This window comes from Larus michahellis, chromosome 5, assembly GCF_964199755.1.
Source record: "Larus michahellis chromosome 5, bLarMic1.1, whole genome shotgun sequence".
Taxonomy (NCBI): Eukaryota; Metazoa; Chordata; class Aves; order Charadriiformes; family Laridae; genus Larus; species Larus michahellis.
The window spans coordinates 16021960-16046067 of NC_133900.1; the positions used below are offsets into that span (position 1 = coordinate 16021960).

General features: G+C 39.9%; 1 protein-coding gene and 1 long non-coding RNA gene across 2 annotated transcripts in view; one reads left to right on the top strand and one right to left on the bottom strand.

The window, feature by feature from the left end:
- Nucleotides 1–24108, top strand: part of RNF150 (ring finger protein 150) — a 121536-nt gene that overhangs the window by 797 nt on the left and 96631 nt on the right. The window lies entirely within an intron of this gene.
- LOC141743876 (uncharacterized) lies at nucleotides 1907–15440 on the bottom strand. Its single transcript, XR_012587233.1, has 4 exons — nucleotides 15158–15440; nucleotides 13740–14029; nucleotides 13366–13505; nucleotides 1907–5278 (listed from the first exon to the last, which is right to left on the bottom strand). It is a non-coding gene; the product is annotated as an uncharacterized LOC141743876 (long non-coding RNA).

Genomic DNA, 24108 nt, shown 5'->3' on the forward strand with positions numbered 1-24108 from the left:
TCACACCTCCTGGCAGGGAGCAGGGTGGGCTGCGGGCCTCGCCGGGTGGTGAGTGCCCATGCCAGGGGCCATGGAGCACCTCTCCGTGCTCCCGTGGCAAAGGATGGATGTGCAGCTAGCAGCAATGCACGCTGGAGCTGCAGGGGTGAAAAGTTTGGGAGATGTAAAGTTTGGGTCTAGTCAGAGGAATGGGTGGGACCCTGAGCCTGCTGTGGGGCACCGATGTTTTGTTGTGTCCTTTGGATCCTCTGGCAGGTGCCATGTGGGATCGGGTATGATTGAAACCTTTGGAAGAGGAGAAGCATAGTGTTTATGGTGCAGGCTTATCAGGAGGTGCAATAAAGTAGGGAACACAGTGTCTTGCCTGTGATGGTGTAAAAGCTGTGGGATCGAGTAGGAATGCCTAGTATCTGATTTGGTGAGAACACGAGATATTTTGTCCGAGACTGAGGGGGCTTTCACTCTCCCACGTGAACGGTCTGATGGAGTTTGTGCTCGCGGTGTCAGCACATGGGTGCTCAGGTCCCAGCATGTGCACGTCTACTAGAACCGAGCAGAAATCCAGTCACTGGAAACAACCCAAACCTCGGGTTATGCCCACAGAAAAACCTGGGTTTGTACCAATGTTCGATCTGAAATAATGTTATTTTAAAAACATATCGCCACGTTTATATTTAGGGATGGTGTTTTCTGCCAGGGGTCACTGGTCTTTTATACCGGCAGTCTATGCCATGGAGACTAAAATGCCACTTATTGTGAAATCTCAGTTTGGTTTGCATCCAGTAACTAATCATGCCCAGCTGTTTCATGCCAGTTGAATCTTAGCAGAGTTAGGGGTAAATTGAAACACAGAAAGGCTGCAAAAACAGGATGTTATTCTAATGACATTTTAAATTTCCACATTAAACTAGCTAGCATGGATATGCTGAAAAACAATTTGTTGCCTAACTATAACACTGTAATGCTGCTGATGCAAAAGTAACGCTTTTGGAACCTCTTGTGTGCAGTCTCTTTAAGAGATTAACCGTTTATTTGGGCAAATTCACATTTCTTTGGTAGGACTGGTGGAAGATGGGGTTTTTTTTAGTATTTTCCATTGGTTTTGTGAGACAAGCAACTCATAACCTCTTGAGCTTTTTAAAACTGTGCTTTATAACCTGCACATGGTTTAGTAGCTGTTCAGATTATACTTCTTGGTACTTTAAGTATCACAGATTATATCCTAAGCAGTGTAAAGTAGTAGGAGCTTGGCATACTTATGCACCCTTAGAGTAAATCTCAGGCTGTTTCCAAACTTAAGATGCATTGCTTTTTCTTGTCTAGTGAGTTTCTCGAAAACTGCCAACATGCTGGATCAATTAATGGTTTGCCTGTTTTTAAAGTATGCACTAAGCTGGTTTCCCACACAAATGGTGTTTTATTAAGAAACAGTGGGAGTAAAAAATGTGTCTAACCTTTTAAAATGTTAGAGCTTTTGTTTGTTTTAAAGTCTAAAATGAAGTAAGCAGGAAATCTTTCTTACTGAAAGTGGCCTCAGCCTTCAAAAATGCAAATACTGTATCACTTATTTTGGGGGCAGCTTCTTTTATGTCATATGACTCCTTACAGTTTATTCTGAGAATCCTTTTTGAGTACTGGATTGCTACCCAGCAGTGTGATTGTACAGTACCAGAGGCTGAAATGAAGCTCGCAGAAAATAATCTGGACTTGATTGATTGTATGAGGTTGTCTTCATTTTCAGGATTTTTGTTCTGTGAAGTTGAAAAATAGTTGTTGGCCTTACCTTAGGGAAAACGTGCCCTCTGCGTACAGTCAAAACTCAGAGGAGTTTTAGAACATAAGTCTGCTGGAACAGGAGGGAAAATAATTAAACATGTCTTAAATACTTGACAAACTAGCAGGGATTCAGAACTGGATTTATCTTTACTCTTCCTCTTGTACCACCGTTATGCTGAGAAAAAGTGAACGTACAAGCTGTGTAAAACTATCTTTCTGAGTTGCAGCCTTTGCCGTTTGCTCGGTCCCAGGCTAAATGATAGCACAAGATTCAAGGGAAGAATGAATCAGGCTCTTGGTTTCTGAGTTCAGCAGCATCTGCGGTGCTCTGCCCACGCCAAATCCTGGAGTGGGAAGAAGAAAATTCCATCCTGGAAAATACTTGGGGGGTGGGAGGGGAGGGTGAAATATGACCTAAAGAGCAATTTAAAAGTCGAAAGAAATATGATGTTACTCTCTCTCTCTTTTTTTTTTTTCTTTTCTCCCACAGATTTTTTTTTGAGGTTTCATATAAGCTTAAATAAACTCCTTCTATACAGAAAACAGTATATCCTGTTGCGTAACCTTGTGGTTCCTTTCCTTACTAAAGAACTATTACTCCTAAGAGAGATGTTTTTCCTTACATACGTTCTTCTCTTCTGTATGCTTTGCCTTCTTTCTTTTACTGTCATTTTATCGCCTTGTGCTGCTTTATCTGCTCCTCCCACCTCCACACCCATCTCTTCATCTCTACCCCATGCTTCATTCCCCTTCTTGACCGCATTACTGTGCTACTTCATAGTGCTTTGCCCTTGCCACTTTCTTCCCAAAGCTCACTCTCTCCTGCCAAAGATCTTACCTCACAGCTGTATGCTTAATTATATTTCCTGTTTTCTGCTACAGTGCATGCCAATGACCCTTTGCTAACATGGTGCCTCCTGATTTTAAAACCTATAGGCAACTGTAGCAAGATACCATTCTTGAATTCGAAGGAGCGTTGGTAGACCTCCTACCCTGACAACCCTGCCAACCCCAAATCAAAACCAGGTTGGAATTATATCGGAGCTTGTTGTGGAAATCTTCAAATACAGCTTTCCAGGATTTATTTATAGTGCACCAGACAGAACAGACAAAGTGTGCTATTTGAACCAGTTCAGTCACCGTGTTTGAAAGCCTTTGCTTTCAGGGAGCTTGTACTTAGGTCACTGCTTGCAAATCCAGAAGAGCAAGGCAGAGTTGTGACATGTGCGTTGACAGGGAATGCAGAGCTCTGTGGGTCTCGTGCTAGGACACACTTTGCTTTTGCATCATCTGCTACAGCCTTTGCAAACCGGCATCGTTATTTTTATTGGCTTGAAGTATGGTATCAGAGCAGTGAGTCCAATTTTGTCTGCTTCTTGACTAAGCGGGCTTTAACCAGAGAAAGAACAAAAGCATCTGGAATTTTTGTTTCAGATGCTTTTTATTTCTCCAAAATCAACTTTTCTAGTAGAAGAGTGCTCTAATAATATAGAGGATGTTCTTTTTCTCTCCAGAAGAATAATCCATGATGTTGGCTAGGGTTTCTGATTGGTCTTTTTTCTTATTCAGAACAAATTAGCTCTTATTTCTGTTTGAAAAGGCTCTAGCCACAGTGTCTACATTTAATAACTTAGCATCAATTGGAAGTATTCTTACTACCTGTTGTAGCACAAGTCCTAACACTTCCTCCCAGCTCTGAATCCGTAGAGTAAGGGAGCCTTCCAGAAGATGAGTCAAGGTGAGAACTTCCCTCTCTCCAGCTCTTATTTGAGGGAACCTTGGTTGACTACTTCTAACGTGGGCATCTATCAGGTGCTTGGGGCTAGGGAGGGATGGTAACTGCCACTGTACACATGATTCATATGTGGGTAAATGTCAAATCTTTAGTATTCAATACAGTTTGTAATATTCAGCTTGAATCCTGGGGTGCAGCAGAGTATCTCGCAGAATGGATATGATTATTATGCGAAGTAAATTGCACCCTGAGTATTTTGCACCAGAAGCATGTGTGAGTCAGGCGGTTTTGCATTCTCCGTATTCTGCTTTTCCAGGGCATGCCATCACAAATTTCAATGCACGTGCTGCGCGTATGACCAGCCCGTTTTCAATGAGGGGCAGATGCCTCGTTTTTTTGTAATGGCTCGTACAGACTGGCAGCAAGTGTCAACTGTATCTTTGAGACGTGAATCTTGTATGTGGCCTAAGATGACTCTGACTTCTTCCTTCCCTCTTTGGCCCTCAAGTACAGCACGTCCGTGCCAGATTGCATGAGGAGGGCATGGCCATCCCACTGCGAAACCCGGTGTGTCCCTCCACACATACTCTGTGGCCAGTCTTGATCTATGCGCATTCAGTTCAAAAACAGTTTCTTCCCTTGTACTCAGGTTTTTGTTCCATGATCAATGACTTTGGGCTTGCCTTTTACATATTTTAAGATGCTTTGGTAGTAGTTTTGGTTTTGGGCTCCCCTGTAGATTTGTACTGATGTGCAAATTAAACACTGAAGTTGAAGATTTCTCTCTTTACAGACTTAATTCAGTACTGTAGCTACATTTGTTCCTTTACTAAAACAATTGTTTGCCTAAACTTTTGTTGAATTCTAATGAGGAAAATGTGCTGAGAGCATTCACACTGAATTTACATATGGATAAGTGTCAATTAATCAAGGGTTGGAGATTTCAGGCTTCCAGGGCCTGCCATAATTATGTTCCGTTCCAGGCACCCAGGATTCATTCCTAATAGAAAGCGACTCAATGGGGGAGGGAGATGGAGATTAGTGCATCTCTGAGCCTTATCCATCGTGAAATTGAAGGGTGGCTGGGGTGTGGAACTTGGAGGTGTTAGGAACTCAGAGGAGCTCCTGGATCCATCATGTAGGCCTGGCTTTCGGTAGTTTTTCAAAAACTGGTTCTCAATATTTATCAAAATCAAGGATTTATAACATCGGCTAGAGTCAGCAGTAGTGCCGACAAGCTGTCCCACTGCGTTTGCTAGTGAGCCACACTTCTGCCTGCTAGTTCTGCTGTGGTTCAGTGCTAGACTTCACTTCTGCGGATGTGTTCAGTTATGCCAAGTGGTGGGGGGACTTTGTGATGTTAGGTGACTGGTTTAGCTTTAACTAAATTTAAAAGGATGAATTTGACCTATAGGAACTACAACAACAAAATAACCTTAGTCTGCAGCACTACTTGCACAACCACTTCAGCACTGGGGCACTGAGTTTTGTCGTTAGATGAGATGCTTTTTGCCTTGTTGAATCTCACATCTTCTTTCACGTTCACGACTGGCTTGCAGTCAGTGGAAAGACAGCAAGTCCACTGAGCTCTGGATCAAGTCATAAGGTACGGCTTTCCCTTCAAAGTGGTGAAGTATTGATTCATTGAAGATTGCATTGATCCTCCAAGTTTACTGATTGCAAAAGCAGTTAGATTTTTTGCATGCTCTTTGGTTATTGTCAGCATTTGTTTGCAACGATATTCATACAGGTGCTATCTTCAGATCTCTGCAGTAGGAAGTGACACAGAAAGAAGAAAATCTTCCTCAGAAACAAATCGGTATCAGCATTGATTCTCAGTGCTGCCCGTGAATCTGGAGCACCTCCTTTTGGTATGCCGTCCTTAGGAGAATGGCTTGCTTTTGATAAAGTGGTGGTTTGTTCTAGTCCCGTTGGTGTTTTGGCTTTAAAATGGTATGTGTTACCTTGGGTTCTTAGAATACTGTGGCAGCCTGTGGCTAGCATGTTAACCCCATTGTAGCTCACTGATTCATGCAGATATATTTCTGTGCTGCCCCCATACATGGTACCTCACAGAGTACAGGAACATTTTCAGCAAAAGGGGAGAGAAACCTACAGTTAGTTCAGTATTGGCACTTTAAGTGTCACTTTTCCTGGTAAGAGGTGAGGGCACTTTCTACTTTTCTCATGTAAGCAAAGGACTAAAAGAACCCATTATTTTGCCGCACTTGTTTGATGGAGCTCATAGCGCATTATCATGTGAGATGACTGAGTTTCAAGTGACCTCTGCCTCCTTACACCATGAGCCAGGCTGATGAGGAGTTAGATCTTTATGAAGGGATAGCCCAACGATTTCTCCACTTCCCAATAACTTCTGCATAGCTAACCTGCACAGAAAGAGCATTCATTTCAAGACAAGCCCGACTTCTGCCCTTTCAGTTGAGTTTGAGTACTGGTCACTTGATGACTTCTTTGGTACAGAAGGGAGAGAACAATACAATCATTGACTCATAGAAATCAGATCTAGAAAAGACTGAGTAGTCCGTGTAATCTGTCACCTTACTAATGCAGGATTGCATCCTACAGCGTTATCGTCTAGTACCCTCACAGTGCTAGAATCTTTCACAAGAAAAGAACCTTTCACGGGAAAGAATCTTGGGGTGCTTCAGAACCAACTGCTGTCTATGTAAGCAGCAGAATGGTGCTGAGGCAAGAAATGTAAAATGTAAGAGGATATTAAATAGTAATACTATATCTTGAAATAATATTTAATTCTCATAACTTCCACAGCCATCTTGGCAGAGGCATAACTGCTAAAGGATAAGGTTTAAAACCAACTGTATCTGTGGTACCACACAATTTAGGGCAGTATATGGCAACTACAAGAAGAAAGAGGAGGTAAAATATTTTGTAACTTTATGTTATGTCCAAACAGGCTTACCCTGCTGTGTCTTGATTCCGTAGTGGGATGTGACCCAGGACTTCATTTGTGCCCAGCTCACTCCTCATTTCCCTCCCTAGTCTTTTGGTTTCTCTGGAAAAGAAAACTAGATGGGTAGGCCACAGGTCAACCACTGCACAGTTTGACCAGGTCCTGAATGTGGGTGAGCAGGGGTTAGAGACCCCCCAGGGTTCCCTGCTTGTTCATGACTGCATTTAGATGTAGCATCTCAGAAGGTTCTATTAAGAACTACAGTTCTGTTATCTGGAGGAGAAAACCCAAATCACTTGAGTGAAACCTCAATTTTTAAAATTTACTGTATTAAATCTACCAGCGTTATATGTACTCTCTGACCCGCTGCCCATATTAGTGGATGCCAAGCTTCATAAACCTACGAGTTGTCGAATGAATCTGCTGTGAATTGAGGCTCATCAATAATAGGCTTACTGTTCTTCAGTGCATTTCATGGTCCCCTTAGAAGTAATTCCCCAGCCAGGATAGGTTGAAAATTACTGATTTAGGTTCTTACCATGCTGGTGGAAACAATGGGGTTTAGTTCAAAAAATGGATGAGTGGAAACACCTCTTTCACCAGTTCTAGTAGGTGGAGAAAGGTTGTAAAGATTGTTTTGCTTATGAAACAAAACACAGCAGCTGTGTTTTACAAGAGAGGCTTAACAAGGGCATTATTTATTTTTTGGCTCCTCTTAGTAAATTATTTGAGATAAACCTTAGAAAACTGAACTGAGGAGAAGTGAAGGAGATGATGAAAAGATTAACCTGTTTGTTTTATTGCTATTCTACATTGAAATATGAAAAGCTAGCATCTTTGATTCTTTGCTACTTAAAGATATAATAGCTTTTTCAAATAATTGTTCATTTCTTTTCCCTCTCAAGAGTGACTTGGAAATAACATCAATAAAGTAAAGTGCCTGTTCATTTGCTTCTGACAGTATAATCATAGTGATATTCAATTATACTGCTAGACCTAAGGGTCTGTCAGAGTTTCAGTCTCAAATTTGATGTGTTTAACTGTGTCTATGTATGTAATAGCCCCTGCTGTAAACTGGAAAGGTAGACCATTTATTTTAACCTTATTTTCAGTTTGAGACAAAACTGGAGGAAAAAAATGTTCATCTTTTTAGTTCCCAAAGCACAGAAACGTAAATTGTGGCCTTGTAATTCTCTGGAGTCCTGGTTTGAGTATATCTTGTATACTTCTTAAACATTACATCTGCATAGGAATGTAGTTCCTCCAGGGATACATGGAATAGGATGAGTTGTCGAGTGCTCCCTTGTGCTACACACGTAATGAGAAATAGCTTTTTAAAATTAATTTATATTCCATAGTGTCTTGAAGCCTTTATCATGGGAGGGGACCCCTGGCACTGGGGTGCTCCATAACAAAGTATACCTCTGTATGCTCCTCTGCCAAGACAGCCCCCTACTACTGACATATTTGTCTATGAACCATCATCGTTTGTCCCTGAACATGGGCTTAATTATATAGGATGTTATTCTTCCCCACAATTTGTTCCATCCATTGGGCTTCCTCCCTTTTTGTATGCTCTTTGGTTTGCCTCTTACTATTGAAATCTCTCCTTACAAGGCATCTTGTTTCTGCAAGTCATTGTAAGAGTATCTCACCAGATAATATATGTATTTTAAAAAGAATTATACATCACATTGATCTCTGGCTTCCAGCTTTGTAAATCACACATCATTAAACTGTGCTCTTCTATTTATTGTTTCACCTTGCAGTCCTTGTCACAAAGTAATTTCTAGCACAGTCACTGTTATGTTGTGTTGAATGTGTCTGACATTACACAGCAGTACTAAGAATGAATCTACCTACCAGGCTCTTGAATCCACCTTTAATTAACATATATGTCTAATCTTAAGATTAGTGTAAAATGTGTTGTTATTAGTTGTATATGTGTTATGGGTTGGCTGGGTTCAGACCCAGTACAATAAGCTGTACGGTTTTATTTTTTTCTTTAAATTGTTTTGTGGAGCACTTGAGAAGCTTTTACACCTAGTTGTTACTGTCATACTAGCAGAGCAATTCCAGTCCCTTATTATCAAAGCTCTGGGTGTCTAACAAGTTTCACTATAAAAGATTTCTTGGATTTTCCAATTATGCAAGAGTTCTGTATCAGTATCTGATAAAGATCTCTCTGGTTTTACATTCTGTGATGCTAGCTAAAATGTTAGTATGCTTTTTCCTTTTCCGTTTCAGTATATTCTGTTAGAAGACAGAAATACATTTCTGTTCCTTTGCCCTTTCAGAAGACTCTGTAATAGAGATTTTTAAATCATGTCTGTGTTTATACTAAAAAAAAAAAAAAAATCTTTAAAACAGAACAGTCTGATGCTGCAGTCTCGTTCATGATTGCTTCTTGTACTTGTACAGAATACGCATTCCCCTCTTGTGCCTTTTTAAGCTTTTATTATACACTCCCTGTCTTCTAGTTTTACCTGCCAGTATCGTGTTCCTTGAGTGAGGCAGCTTTTGCGAGATTGTGTAATCTCTGTGCCTGGTCTCTTATCGCTCTTTATATGTCCATGTGTTTGAAATACCATCTGGTTGTCCATGAAATTCATACCTTTACTAAATACTATATCAAGACTCTTCACACTGGAGAAGAGGAGCTGTCTGAGTAAAATCCATTATGTCTCGTTATAATACTGCCTTTGATGTCTTGCCTTATTTTTTGTTCAATCCTCTAGCCTCTTCATTTCCTACTTAGTTTTCTCTCTCTCTTTTTTTTTTTTTTCGGGGAGGTATAATTTCTTTACTTTCCACACTTCCAATAAATCTTTCCCTTGGACTTCTCACCCATTTTTTTGTCTTCACATCTCTTTTCATGTGCTCTGCACCTATTTCCTCTCTTCTAGGTTGGTTTTTTTTTTTTTCTTTCTCCCCACCCCTTACCAGGTTGACAAAAATAGCCAAAGGCTATTGCTTTACATACAAAGTAAGGGGAAGCAGAGTAGGATTATGCTCTTTCTGACTCTGGGTTTAAAGAACATCTGCTGATTGCTGTCTGCTGCTTGGGGTCAGCTTGGAGAGGTGGGACACCAGCAATCGGGAAGTGTGGCGGTGTCGTTTATGAACAGAAGACTGCCAGTCAGGCACGGCACATTTGCTATGCATAGAATGGCTTTGAGATGAACACTCCTAAGTCTTTTTCATGAATTCTTAAAAGACTAAATTATGGTCCCCTCTATGTAAAGAGGAAGATCCTGCTCTTTCATGCTTTTGCAGAAGAAGATTAAATTCCTGCTGCTGAGTACTAGAAAACCTGACTGTGAATTTTTCCACCAAAACTGTTTTTTCTTTAGTAGTGAAATGGATTTTCAACAAAAAAACCCACCCTGTTTTGGAAAGTTTTTGCTCTCCAGAAAAGATCTTGCATTTCTGAGTTTGAAGAAAGTTTTTATTTTAGTAAGCCTTTCATGTCTCAGAATTTCAGGTTCAGAAACAGTTTGGTTTCCCTTTCCTTTTTTGATGATATATTGCATTTTAATCAGCTTCTTCCAGCTTTGGATGCTAGTTCCACCCTAGAGCACAGACCTGACTTCTTCCCAACTCAAATATTACACTTCTGCAGGAATCAATGCGTGTATTTGATGACAACTATATTTAAAGAAATTGAACTAAAGTTTGCAATGCCGGATTTCTTCTCCCTGTGATAGTGTGCCAACAGATTTCTGACTTCCCATAGTGTGGTCCCTAAACTATAAGATCTTTGGCCCTTGCTGTGTATATGCATGACTTTAGCACTGTGTCTAGATACACACGAGAATGGTACTTGGTATGAGATAAAGATTGCCATCACAGACAAAGATATAACAAGGATCAGTAGTTGTCAGTGGAAGTGAGACAAATTCAGGCTTGTAGTAAGATACGATTTCCTAAACGATTGCCTGTAACTTAATGTTATTTGAATGGGCTTGGCTAGCTCTCTAAAAGTCACGTCCTGGAAAAATTATCCTATTTTCTGGGAAAATTGTGGTAGTATGTGTACAAGGAAGGTTAGAGAAGGTGATCGTGGTAGTCCTTTACGGTTTTGGGGATGGTACCTCTCTGGAACTACCACCCAGCTCTTTTCCACACTTGGAGACTGTCAAAACAGGTCTGGCAGAAGCGCTGCACAGTAGGCAGAGGTAAACCCTATGGCCTGAAGCGTCAGCTTTCAAGACGGGATCTCTGCATACCATGTCCTTTGTCATCTGGGAAGAACTTAGCTGGGTGACAGTGATGAACTAATGTCAGGTTTTTTTACTTTTTGTGACTGTTTATAGAAGAGGAAGCTGCAAGAAAAGGCACTTGCGAGAAAAACGTAGTCAGAGCCACTTCTATTTTTTGTGCCTGAAGATAGCCAACGAATGCAGAGAGCTGCCTGTAAGCCTCCACAAAACAAGCATTTGCTGGAGCATCTGTCTCGCATCGTAAAAGAAGTTGAAAGTCTTTCTCTTCCAAAACTTCTGTTTAAATGTTGAGTGCCAGCAAAAGGGAATATCATGATTAAATGCAACCCAGAGTGGCAAAGCTATCACAGGTAGGGATGAAATACTTCAAAAGCCAATAGTATCATCATTGACTTTGCCAGAGAAATGGCTAAAATAGCCATTAGATGAAAGTCACATGAACGAACCTGAATCCTGGAGAAGTGAATTCACGTTGAAAATAGCCATGGAAGTAGCTTGTGACCCTTGTGGCGTCATCAGTGGGGAGACATTCTTCCTCTCAGAGACTATGAAACTTAATTGACTAATCCATATACCTTTATCCCCATCTCAGTTCTGCCCTGACACCCATTTCTCACTGGTACCCAGTGTCATGATGTTTGAAATATCTTTGTTTGTTGCCCCATTGCTGTTGGTTCCAGTCTTTCCTTGCTGCCTTTACAGGTGGTGGGAATGCTCCCTGAGATGATGAGGGTCTTGGTCACTTTGTGCTCAGGCCTGAGCTTGTACGTTTGCTAGTTGCCTTTAGCAGTTTTGTGTGTTGCTTGGTGTTTGAATATGGAGGGTTATATTGCTCACAGAGTATTGCCCAGCTAGATCCACAGGTGAATTAGAGAAAGCTACCAAACAGCTTAACTGTATGGCAAAGTAAAGAGCTATGTCTAAGGTAGTCGAGATCCTCTAGTGCATATAGATTCTTCAGGGAACTCATCTGTCCTTTTTACTTCCCTGGCCTGCTAACCCATGCTTAAGAAAGCACATAGGAAAATTTCAATGTTCTATAGTTTGTTTGGTTGTTTTTTTTTCCTCTAGAGACATTCTCTTTTCTTTATCCATCTAAGTCCCAGTCAGTCTTTTTTTTCCTTTTATTTTTCTGTCCTAGTCTACTAACCAGCACTTACTGAGGTGGAAGTTACGAGAGCCCATAGCCTATTTTTAATAAAAAATATGACTGTATAACTTTTTTTTTCTGAATTAATAATTTCTAATTGTTAGCAGTTCAGTGGCAACAGATAATTGATATTATTTGGTTTCTAAATATGCATGATCTATCCCTCTTTCTCCAATAATTAAAGGCTTCATTCCCATTAACTAATTTATATACTCATCTTTCTGCTCTTAGACTTATGACAAATAACAAAGCAAGCAATGAATTTTTAGTATAGAATATCTTCTATTGATTATCTTGTACGTTCAATGTGTAGAATCTGTTCTTAGTTCTCAGCCAATTCTGTGTTGAGTCAGCCCAATGATTGCTGTTGGTCTTTTCTGGACAATTTATTTTATGTCCATAGACCAGAAATAGTTTTCGCCAATGCAAAGATAACTCTGCTAGCTTTATCACAAGGCTGTTATCTTTGTTTCTGACTAGACCAATCTGTTGTGGATTAGCCTGCAAAACTGGAGCTACTGTGCATGTGTAAAACAATAGACTGTTTGGTAGTAATAATAGCAAGGAGGCAAGTATAACTGTGTCTCACCCTGTGCTTAGATCAATACGGCAACTCCTAAAATCTCTTATTTGCAAATGAGACTGATACTTAAAAATCACTTTTCACTTTACTAAGGTAGTGATTTTGCTGTCATAAAACTCACTAGTAGGTATTCTAAAATTCAGGATAGACATTATTTCTGATGTCTACATTATATTAAGGTAATTTGGAGAATGCTTCATATCCCAGCTTGGGATGATGTTTACACAAATGGTTATAGTTAAGATCATGTTTAGTTCTTGCTGAGAATGGGCCAGAAGTTGAGCACTGTGACTAAATGTCATTGAAAGTGGTTTTATGAGAAAATGTCTTCTATGAAAGAGGTAGAAGTGTCTGATGTAGCCCAGAGGTTTATTACTAAGAATGTTACTGTGGTAATCTTGTGGGATTTTATGCCCTCCTGTTGCACCGTGAATAGTCAAGGTCCTTACAATTATAAATAAAAATGCCTTATTGCAAATACAAGATATATACTTCATATGTTTCATAAAACAGGTGCTTCATAAATGCCTATTAAAAGAGATGCTTTCATTATTTTACGTTTCTCCGCATAGTTCTGGGTTATCAGACGTGTCTGCGTCACAGCAAGAACCAAAGTCGCTTCTCTCAACTTTCAGTGAACACTGTTCCCCTTCGATCTGAGGAAGAGTTGACCACCCAAATGCTGTAAAACCCAGATGCTGTATGTTCTTAACTGTGTTTTGTTTGATGTCTTTTACCAGTGCATGCAGAGGAACAATCACAGCTGCGACAAGTGTGGACAGCTGGTTAGTTATTTGCAGATGGCTTAGAGATTTATAGCAACTAGTCAATTGTACTTGCTAGGTGAGCTAGAGGAGTTCTTGTAATTTAGAATAGCCACCCAACAGTTCTTGCTAATCAGGGAGTTGCCTAATTTGGAAATAATGTGCATACCTAAGGCCTGTCAGATACATAGCAGCTCCATACCTTATGGCCATTCCAGTTCGGGAGTAATTATTGTAATGTTTTGCAGATTTGGTTCCAGTAGATAAAACTTTGCATCATCCCTTGAAGAGACCTTGCAGCCACTTGGACAGTTGTTGAGGGTATGTTGAGAGGATGGGAAACTGTAACCAAGGAGGAGGGAAGTGTAAAATGAATGGATATTCCTTCATTAGACGTTCCTAACAAGTTAACTGCCATATTCAGTTAAAGAGATCTGCCTGGAAATAATACAATACTGACTTTTATTAACCTTTTAAATATGTAAGGATGCCCCATGATAAGTGTGTTAACATCACAGTAAGACTTGCCACACCAGGCAAATACCAATGTATAATACACAAAGTATTAATGAATACCTGAGGTGACTCAGTAGTGTCTTCAGTGCTCTGCAAATCTGTATTTACCACCACAAGCCTCAAAGATCCTCCATAATCTCAATGTGAATGGACATTGGTGGGAGTGGAGGTGATTAGCATCCATCTGTGAGTGCTATACTTTTCACAGGCCCGGGCCCGAGCTTGTCTTCTCCTGTGTCTCCTTATTTAATAAAACAGAATTTGAATCCATCCATTGGAGAATTATTGCAGGTTTGATTAACTTGAAAATAAACCTGATGTTCATGCTGTTATCCAACAGTTGTCTCCACCTGTTGGCAAGAGTTTCAGGATCTGAGAGTGCATTAAGTCGAATTTGTTCAAGTGCACAATATTCAGTCAGCTACCAAAAAAAATAATTAAAATTTCATTTTTGTTTTCCATCTTTATAATGGCAATATTCCTATCACTGAAAGGGATAATATTCACAGCATGTCAGCACCCTCAGGCTATAGCAATGAAGAGATTGTACCTTTTTCTTATGGAAGGATGCTATGCTTGGTGTCATGGAAACTGAAAGAATGTATGAAGGTGGATGAATTTTAGATCCACTTCTCTAGCTACTTTGAAGAAGCACGCAAATGGTTTGGCTGGAAAAGTCACAAGAAGTACACAGGGGAAAAAAAATTCTCCAGCACCAGTATGATGGTCTCCATAGTTTTTACATGGGGTATTGGGATTAGACTGGGCTTTAAACTGACTTTTCACAGGCCATATTTTCTTTATGCAGATGGCTTTCAGGCCAGCTCATGTGCTAATTTCTGAACTTTCAGGTTAGTCATGATTACTTTAAGAGTCTCCCAAGTCCCCGTTTCATTTATTTACATTTTTTTAGTGTAATGAAGAGAAAACCAATAACCATTCTGTAAAATTCCAACGCCCAAATCTTTCCTTTAGAAAAAGCGTTATAAGTTTGATGATTGCCAGCAATGCACTTACCTATGCCGTTAATTTGTAACCTCTACTTCTGAAATCCTAACCCTGCTGGAGTCAATGCCAAAACTTCCTAAGGATTTCATTGCCAAGTAGTTAAAGCAAGAAAATAAATACCTGAACTCATTAGATATCTTCTGCTGCCCCCATAGCATTTAACACATTGTTGTCAAGTACAGAAAAGCCCCGTTCATCACAACCCACCAGAAATAATACCAGTCTTTCACGGGCGGTCTCGGTGAAGTATTAACAGTCTGCATTTCATGTGAATTGCACGACAGACAACACCAGGGCTTCATTAAGGTCATTTTATATTTGAATAAAATTATGGGCTAGCCTGTGAGTGCCTTGAAGCTGTAAGTAGTTCTCCAGCACATTTAATAAAAGGTCCACCTGGCTTCGAGTGATTGTATAAATTATGTAGCCATTGCTGCATTTATGATATAGGGAGAAGTTAATTTTCTTACCTTTTGAAGTGGTTGAGAATAGCAGGTCATGTCTTGTGTGTGTTTCTGACAGCGGGCTTCAAAACAAATTTTTCTGAAATCTACTGACAGCTAAAATTTAGTTCTTGCAAGGCTTACGGCTTTTGCGTGAAATGAAAGGAATCTGAGGGGAGGGGGGTGCTGGTGTTAGAGCTGCGTTGCAGGAAGAGGCTGAAAAGCTTGGTTTGCAAGATGCATGTGCCTGCTAGCTCATCTCTCAGAGCAGGGACCAGCCGTGTCCACAAGAGCTGCAAGAGAGGTGTCTGCCTGACAAAAGTCATAGTTGAGATAAAAGCTTCTAAATCTCCAAGAAGTGCTGGCTGGACGCCCTGCAGAAAGACCTGCCCTATATTTGGAGGGTGAGAGCAGTATGGTTTTCACACCTTTCTTTGACTAACTGGTATGCTCAGAAGGAATGGCAATGATGACAGCCTTATCACGAGGGGAATGCTTCAGTGCTGGCTGTTAGGAGAATGCTCAAAATTAGTATTTGCAATCTCCGATGAAGGAGCGGAATCTGTGTTTTACACCCTCCACCTACATACCAAACAGATGTGGACAGTTGTCACAAAAATAGTTAGAGAAACAAAGTCTAGCCACATTAAGCCTACCAGAGGTCATTCCTTACCTGTTTCCAGTCTGGCCAAGTTAGGATGGCATTTAATACAGACTGAATTTATTCTGAACAGAGGATTACGTATTAGATCTTGGAATATGTGGTTGGTTGGTGAATTTATTTTTTTTTCTTTTTTCTTAATTTTCCTGGAAATACTGTTCAGCTGAAGAGACCACAGTGCAGGCAATACTGCATGGCGATTTCAGTGCCTTTGTTCTAACACGCACATTGTGTTTTGAGTGATGCTGATGTGTTTTGAGAGCTTGTGGGATTTTCAAAACCACTGGTATGTTAATCTCATTTGGCTCCTGTAACATGCTTCAGATCACTCTCTCTTTTCAGGGTCTGATGACAAGATACTGAATGGTGTGATTTGTACTGCAAATGGTTTATTTCCAGTTTTCACTGCACCTTCATTTTGGCAATCTGTGACTGTTTAACCCCTTTGTAAGTCTTCAGTATGCCTTAGTACAGTCCCCCCAACACAGTCAATCTCTTTGCTAATAGAGATGTTTACTAATGAGAAAATCTCTGTCTCTCAGCGTAGGCATTGCTGTGTCCTAAAGACACTTTGCCTTTTGATCTCTTTGATCCAAATTAATTGTAAGAGGCTAAATGCGGACAGAAATATCAAATGGACAGCTATGCTTAATAGAAATGTTACAATTACATAGAAGTATCAGAAATCAAAGGAGAGATCCAGATAGGTGATTCAGCATAGAAATAACAGGGTAGCTGAAGTTCATGATTTAAGCTGGTAGTTCTGATCTGCTTGTACTTAGGCACTGAGTCATCCAAGGCATAAAAGCTAAATGAAGAGAGAGAACATAAGCTGTCATACAAGAACCAAGGTAAATAGAGTTACCCTCCTTTCACGTCCTCTCACATATGGGCAGAATTGGTCTCTGATGCAATCTGAACATAGAAATATATGAGCAGCAGGAACATTACCAGCAGAGGGAAATTTCCAATAGTTAACGACTAGTATTCCTCCCTGGGAGTCTATATGTGTTTTGTTGTTTGTTAGGTTTTTTGGTTGTTGTTTGGGGGGGGTTGTTTTGGTTTTTCTTCTTTTTAAGGGGAAGGGAAACAGGCATATGAAATAGCATGTAAACGTCCGTAACAGCATGATACAGCATCTGAGTTGTATATTCAGAGAATGACTAGAAATTATTATTGAACTGAAGATTGGCTTAAAATAAACCTTGGAGTCAACTGTACAACTTAAATACATCCCCTTCATATCTTCAGCTGTGTCTTGTGTACTAAAATTTGCTAAATTTGATGCAAGTTTCTGAACATCTTAGATCTGGAGCGTTTCATATCAAATACTTGTTTCAAGTCATTTAAAGAGTTATGAAATTCACGTTCAGTCTAAAATTCTAATCTGAAATTTCTGGCCCTGGTATGTGTTCAGATAATCAGATTTCAGTAGGGGCATATAGCACTTACCTTATCTATTGCAGATAGATCCAGCATGGAAACCCTTATGATCAGCAGGTACTATAAAGAGAGCTGCACTGGTATTCATTTGAGTATTAAAAATAAAGGATCTAATTAGCAATGTACTGTGGTATCAGCATTATGTTTCATGCATTTGTTTTCATCATCCTCAAAGCTTGCCTAAATCTCACAGAGAAATGGTGGAAACGGTATAACAAACCATATAACAACATCAGTCACAGTTGTACAAAACGTAGTGTGGGCAAAAACGTGAAGCCTGCAAATACTGACAGGTAACTCTGACAAATGCTTTGTTTTAGAAATATGAGCAAATGCAACACACTGAAGGGATCGTTTGAGTAAAGCATTGTGAATTTGCCTGAGAAGTGTGTGCTAAGAAGAATTTATTTCTGACTGAATTCCTATAAAAGGAACAGAACAGAGAAAAGACTCTGCCTCTCTGCCTGCTTAAAACAGATTTGGACCCATTTGTGCACATAACTTCCATCTAGGTATCTAAATACCTTTTTTTTTTTTTTTTTTTTTTTTAGATACGGATGTGAGTGTATGTCTATGTCTCCTTATTCACACACATGTATCTCTAAAAATAGTAACTTCCTCCAGGAAGATTGGCTACAGCGGATAACCCGCACCTGGTCTTGAACTCACAGATCAGCCAAGGCATGTAGATATCTGATATATATATTATTTTGCCAATTAATGTAGGTATAAACAGCCCTATTTTGAGTCTACGTGGCATGGGGTTCATTTCAACTGCAGTTGTGCAAAACACGGAAAAAAATGAAAAAAATGGATTTATTTTTTTTTTTAATGTCTAGACTGCTTTAAAGAAGTCCTTTTTCTGTGCGCTTTTCTGACTTGGGAGGGACTGAGGAGAGAGGGAGGAAGAAAAACTATGTCTCAGCCAGGTCTAGTCCTTAACTTTTCAGGTCTTAGAATTTAAATAAAATGCGTTATACAGTCAACTCATAATGCTGTCCTACAGCTTGTGTATGCATAGGTGTAACAGAATGGGGATGGGCATTTGTCTTCTATTCGTTAGCATTTCAGAGTACTCGAAGCAAGAGATTCCATCTGGAGATGAGTTTCTCATAGTTTCTGGGTACAAAAAATAAAATAAATGTTGTTCCCATATTGTTCCAACTGCTTGATTAGAAATGAGTCAGAAAGTGGTCTCTGTGTTCTTCTCCATCTGGACATGTATACTGCATGATAAGCTCAGATATGAAATTAAAAAATTCTGTTAAAGTGTTTAGCTTCTCAGCTAAAAAGACAAGGTTGTTTGTAGGAAAACTGTAGAGATCAGTTTAACAGTCTTGGGCCCTCATGCTGAAAATACTCATGCGGGCAAGTACCTCATGCATGTAATGAACTTGCTTGATCTATTTATAGCTTTACTTGGTATATATTTGTACCCAGATGGTGCTCCTTAAATTTCCCTGGGCTGCGTGTATGAGCAGCAGTTCACATGGCAGACCACAATGCAGGACAAGAATCCAGGTAGCAAACAAATATACTTCATTAAGTAGATGTTCACAATTGTTAATACAATACTTAAAGACTTTTTTTACTGGTATCTCTCTGCAAGCAGGATCTGTAACTAATAGAATTTTTCAAATTGTTTTTAATTACTTCTTTTTAAAATTTTGGATAATTTTCTTTACAAGGATAAAAAAATTTCAATTTTAAGAATGGAGAAACTGACAAAAGGGGCTGCGTAGCCAAATCTTGCCGTGTGTCAGGAGCAGATTCCAACCTTCCAGGGTCCCCTTCTCTCAGCAGTAGTAGATCATTCCCATCCCCACAGCACCTTGCCGCTCCAGGCTTGTTCTCTGCTAGTTGTGGTTCTCTCCATATGCTTGAACTCCCACCAAGATTGGTCTGGATTTCTTTTACAATAAGACTCTCTGAAATTTTCCACCGTGCTTAATTGAAGTCTACTTGTATTCGCTTCTTCCATAAGCTATCCTTGTAATTCGATTTATAAAAAAAAAAAAATCATTTTAATATATATTCTGAAATTCTACTTCATGCATTTCCAATTCATAGGTTTATAAATCTCAAAAAAACCCAACCCATAGCTGTGAAGGGGGAACATAATCCAGGCAATGAATGCTTACATTAAACTAGTGTGGGAGCAAATGCATTTCCCTGTGCCTCTCCCCTCCTATTGAAATAATAGATCTTATGTTAAATACAAAATTTGAATAATACACTCTATTTTTTTTTCGACGCCTCCAGCAACTGAATGGTGTTTCATCTGCTGATATTCTGATACTTGTGAAAGGCATCTGGTACACAAAAACACACCTAGAATGGCTAATTTTAAACACTTGTAGGGGCAGATATTAGGACTGTGTAAGGATGCCTTCAGCCAGCTCTGGGAGGGTTACAAATGAAAGCTCACTGCGAGTCCAGGCAGAAAGTACGGGGATTTTTGTTTTGTTTTGTTTTCCTGTGCAGCAAGTATCAGGAGGCGGACTTCTGTTGTGCAGTTTGCTACTTTTAAAAGCATTTGAAAATACAGTGATTTATTTGGGCGCAATGATTGCAAAGTATTTTCTATGACTTTTAACAGGATAAATTACTAGATTGGGATTGAATCAAAGGAACGCTAGGATTATTAGCATTACAAATCTGCCACTTGATCAGAACTATTTAGCACATTGATTCAGCATGTGGAGTTCAAGGTGGGGGGATTAATATATTTCTGTAACGTGAATGAAATCCATGTCAAGTTCTAATATAGCTTCTTGTGAACTGCATATAACGTGACTCTGCAAGTAGCCAGATGCTATGAGATGCTGATTGCTGGTTTTAAGCTAATGGTAATTTAACTGGTTCTAACTCAGGAGACACTAAAAGTTACAGGGAAGCAGTCAAAAAGGGAATACTGCCTCTTTAGTCATAGCACTCACAGCAGTGGCTCTGTCTCTAGTGTAATTTGTATACATTTGTATAGAAAAAAATTTTTGTCACTGTTCTGAGAGGACTGAGTCGAAACGGAAAATGTCCTTTGAAAAAAATCTGCAAGATGATTTTAATAAACTTTTAAATTTTTTCAAGACATTCATATATAAGCATGTATTTTAATACTGTTAGAAGTTTTGCATTAGTCTACTCTGTCTTTCTTGCTCTTCTGTCCGTGGCACAGTCTCTGCTCTCAGTCTCTGCTCTCCTGTGTTCATGAAGACCCCAGGTAGGACATATTCCGCAGCTTGTCTGCAGAAGGCCTGAGACAACAGAAGTGTTAATGACCCAGTGTATTTTCTTCAGACGCACAAATGTCTTATGGGTCTCTCCCCGTTCTCCCTTGATCTCTTCCTTCCTTGTCTTCCTCCAAGCTACTTGTTTCCCACTCCCATATTGCAGTTTTCTGCCCTCTTAGCTGTTCCAAAATGAGCTGGGCTTTAAAAAGATTTTTAAAAATTAAAAAAGAAAAAAGTCTTGTTTGGTTTTTAGATCATATCAGACGCCTGATTGACCCTGCAGTCCCTTAGTACGGTGTTGGCCCAGCTGAACAACAGGTGAGTGGTGGGGCTGTGGCAGGAACAAGCAGCTATTGGCAAGGAGGGCCCATAACTTTGTAAAATGGCTTTGTTCCCAAAGAAAGTGCATGGTGGAACTGCATATGGATTACGTCTCAAGTTGAGCATCAAGTGCAGCTGTGTTTATTAACACTGTCTGCAAAATAGAGCAGTAGTGTGCAGGCAAAGCTCAAAACCCCTTAGCGGCTTCCTAATCTGAGGTCAGTCGAGAAATGATTCCACTGTTTCTGCATTCAACTTCCAGATTAGAGAAACACCCTGTACATAAATCTGCTCTATATTCAAATGCCATTTGAAGTGGTTTGGGCTACAGAAAAGCAGCTGATAGCTTTGTTAGAGGACCAAAGGACTGAAATTAGTGCAAATAACTTTCATGTCATATGTGGGTGTGGGACTGTCCATGTAACATATATGCCCCAGCTTCCTTGCCATACATCCTTAGGCCATTCACGTTGGGTTTTTTTGACAGCACTTCTATCACACCAGCACAGCTTCCCGCTCCCCAGACCTTGGCATGCCCTGTGGTTCGGCTGGCTTGATGATATTCCCTGCTGCAGCAGAGCTGTCTCATCCTGTAGAACGTCTATCATATTCTTGATGACCTCCTGTCCCGTAGCAGTTCATCCTCACTTTCAGTCTCTTTCTTCTCTAGTCTGACTGTGATTTCAAGCCATGTCACATGCCACACTGTTACAGGGCATGTGTCTGCTCTCTTAGCCATGTGCTTGCCTTATCATGTTTAATCAACGCTTTTCCTAAAGGTGGTCACTAATCTTCTTGCACAGTTTCAGTAGCTGCAGCTTGTTGAACAGCTGTAATATTCTGACATGGAGTAGAGCTAAATGCAGAATGCCTGTCTTTCTATCCAAAACATTTTAAGGGGCAGGGGGAGATTTTCAAAGAAAGGTAGCTGAGGTCAGGGAAGAGCAGTGACTTATGCTGGAAAATCTGTGAATGCATCTCAGGTAAATCTGCCTGTGGCTTCTTGGTGCTGGTGGGGATGTTAATAATTCCTAATAGCATGTACAAATGCAGGGTTCATGCTCATTTTTCACATGACATGGCTGCATGGCTGTTCATCTCCTATCCATACCCAGTCAAATGTGTAGGAGCTAAAAGTAAGTTGTATAGTAAGTGCAACTCTTTCCAAGTAAGCTTTCTGGTTGAGGCTAAAAATTGCATCTTTCTCTCTATGCGTCTTCCTTCTGTCCTTTATGACTCCAATGAAAAATTAGAAACAGTTTTCTTCAGCATTTCTTTTCATGCACATAACTTACTTCCTTGTTTTACCTTCAAGGAGCCATTATGATTTTCTGCTCCACCCTCCTATAGTCACCAGCCTCTATAGATCAGCAGATGCTCTTCAGACCTACCAGAAGTTCACTTAAAGAGTGGAAACTGAACATTGTAAATCATGTCAGAACTGTGAAAAGCTGCCAGAAACTCAAAGTCCAGGTCAGTCCTGACCTAGAGTTGTTGGCACTCTCTTCTGCATAGACCTGAACTGTTTCAGAGGTATAGGTAATAAGAAGGTAGACCATATTTTATGGAGATGTATCTGATCAGTCTAGTACCTTAGTACCCAACTGCACATCTGTTGCTAATGACAATGTATTATCTGATGAAGTTTCTGTCTGTATCACACTGTCTAGGCAGTGGACAGCATCTTCTCCTTATCATTTCTTCACAGCTCTATTTGTGAGTTTTCTTGTAAGTTAACAGAACTGATATTAAATCATTGCAAACAAATAGAAAATCTAGTTCTAAAGGAGATATCCAACTTTTAATATGACTTGGTGAATAAATCTATCTTTCGTTAAGTTTCTGGACATCTTTAAATGCATTTTAAATGATAAAATCCTTTTATAGACTCTATGTTTAGTCCTGTGCTGTCTCCCTGTCACAGATGTACTGTTAATTCATTAACATGATTTTTCTCTGTAATTTTGGCAGAGGTGAAAATTGTAGCAATTGAAAAGGGGAGATAAAAATGAAGGTATTCACTGACCGCAGTAAAGAGTGGAAAAGCATTTTTCTCAGCAAATGAAAAGGTTTTTATTTGATTTTGAAGATGGGAGATGTAATATGCTAAAAATGCAACTTAATACACTTCCACATCTCATTTGAATAGACATCAAGCAAAGCAGAAGATCTGTATAGCATCAGAGTACTTGGCCTCAGTATTACGTAAACATGGATTGTTATTTTTTGGCTTTTTTGGACTCCCACAGAGTCCAGTACATACTTTACATTTAAAATATGTGCTTGCATTGCATTCGAGATGGGGTTTTTGTGTATTAGGAAAATTGACCAAAAGGTTTGTGATAGACAGCAGAGAATAGCAGCTACCTTCATTAAATGTTGCTTTTAGTACATCAAATGTTACAGATCAGGTACAGCTTAGGAGAGAAATATTTTGCCTTTTAGGTCAGCGAGGATAGCTGGGGGGGTAAAAAGCTGGTACTGGATTCTAGTATCAGTATAGGCTTATTGTCAAGCTGTTCATCACCAGGTAGAAAGCAGTGTTAGTAAAAATATCTATTGTCATAAAATCTTAAGCAGCTCGTACTCTGGCTGCAATTATTTTATCTTAATGTAAGAAGAACGCATTCCTTGTTTTTGGCTCTAGAAGAAAAAGAATTTGTTACCACATTAAGAGACAAGAGGCAAACATAGTTAAATGTATGGTGTGATCTTATTCCACTTCTGCTTCCAGTATTAGATTTCTAAGTGCCACATGTATCAAAGGCATCACGTACAGTGCTAGCAGCGCTGGTGGCCACTCACAGGAGAGCGGTTTATGGCTCAAGGCAGTTGTTTATTTTTTGTTTGTTTAAACTTAATCACTATTACAGTTGACTGTCCAATACATAGCTCAGCTCAGTAAGGCTACCTGCAGCACAGACGACTTTGAGCATTGAAATAGTCCTGTCTGAAGTCAGACACAGCTTGTCTCTAAGGTTGGGCTTATGGTCAAGTACCCTGTTGTATCAGGGCCTATGACAGGGAGCCTTCTGAAAGAGGCTAATAACAAGTTTCCAGGTTTCTTTATTGTGTAGCACATTGTCTCAAAATTACATGTGCTGTGCCATCATTTCGCACAGTTTCATTGACTCATCAGAGGCTTGTTGCCAACACTGTGCTTCATCTGTTACTGCCAGGAGAACAAGCTCGTGAAAAGGCAGGCGTGCATGTTATGGAGCTATTCAGAGCTCCAAACAGGATGAGTGCTGAGAAAGAGGAAATAGAAATAGAAATGACAAAAAGCTACAGATGTTTGGAGAGTCAGAAGACCAACGCAGGAG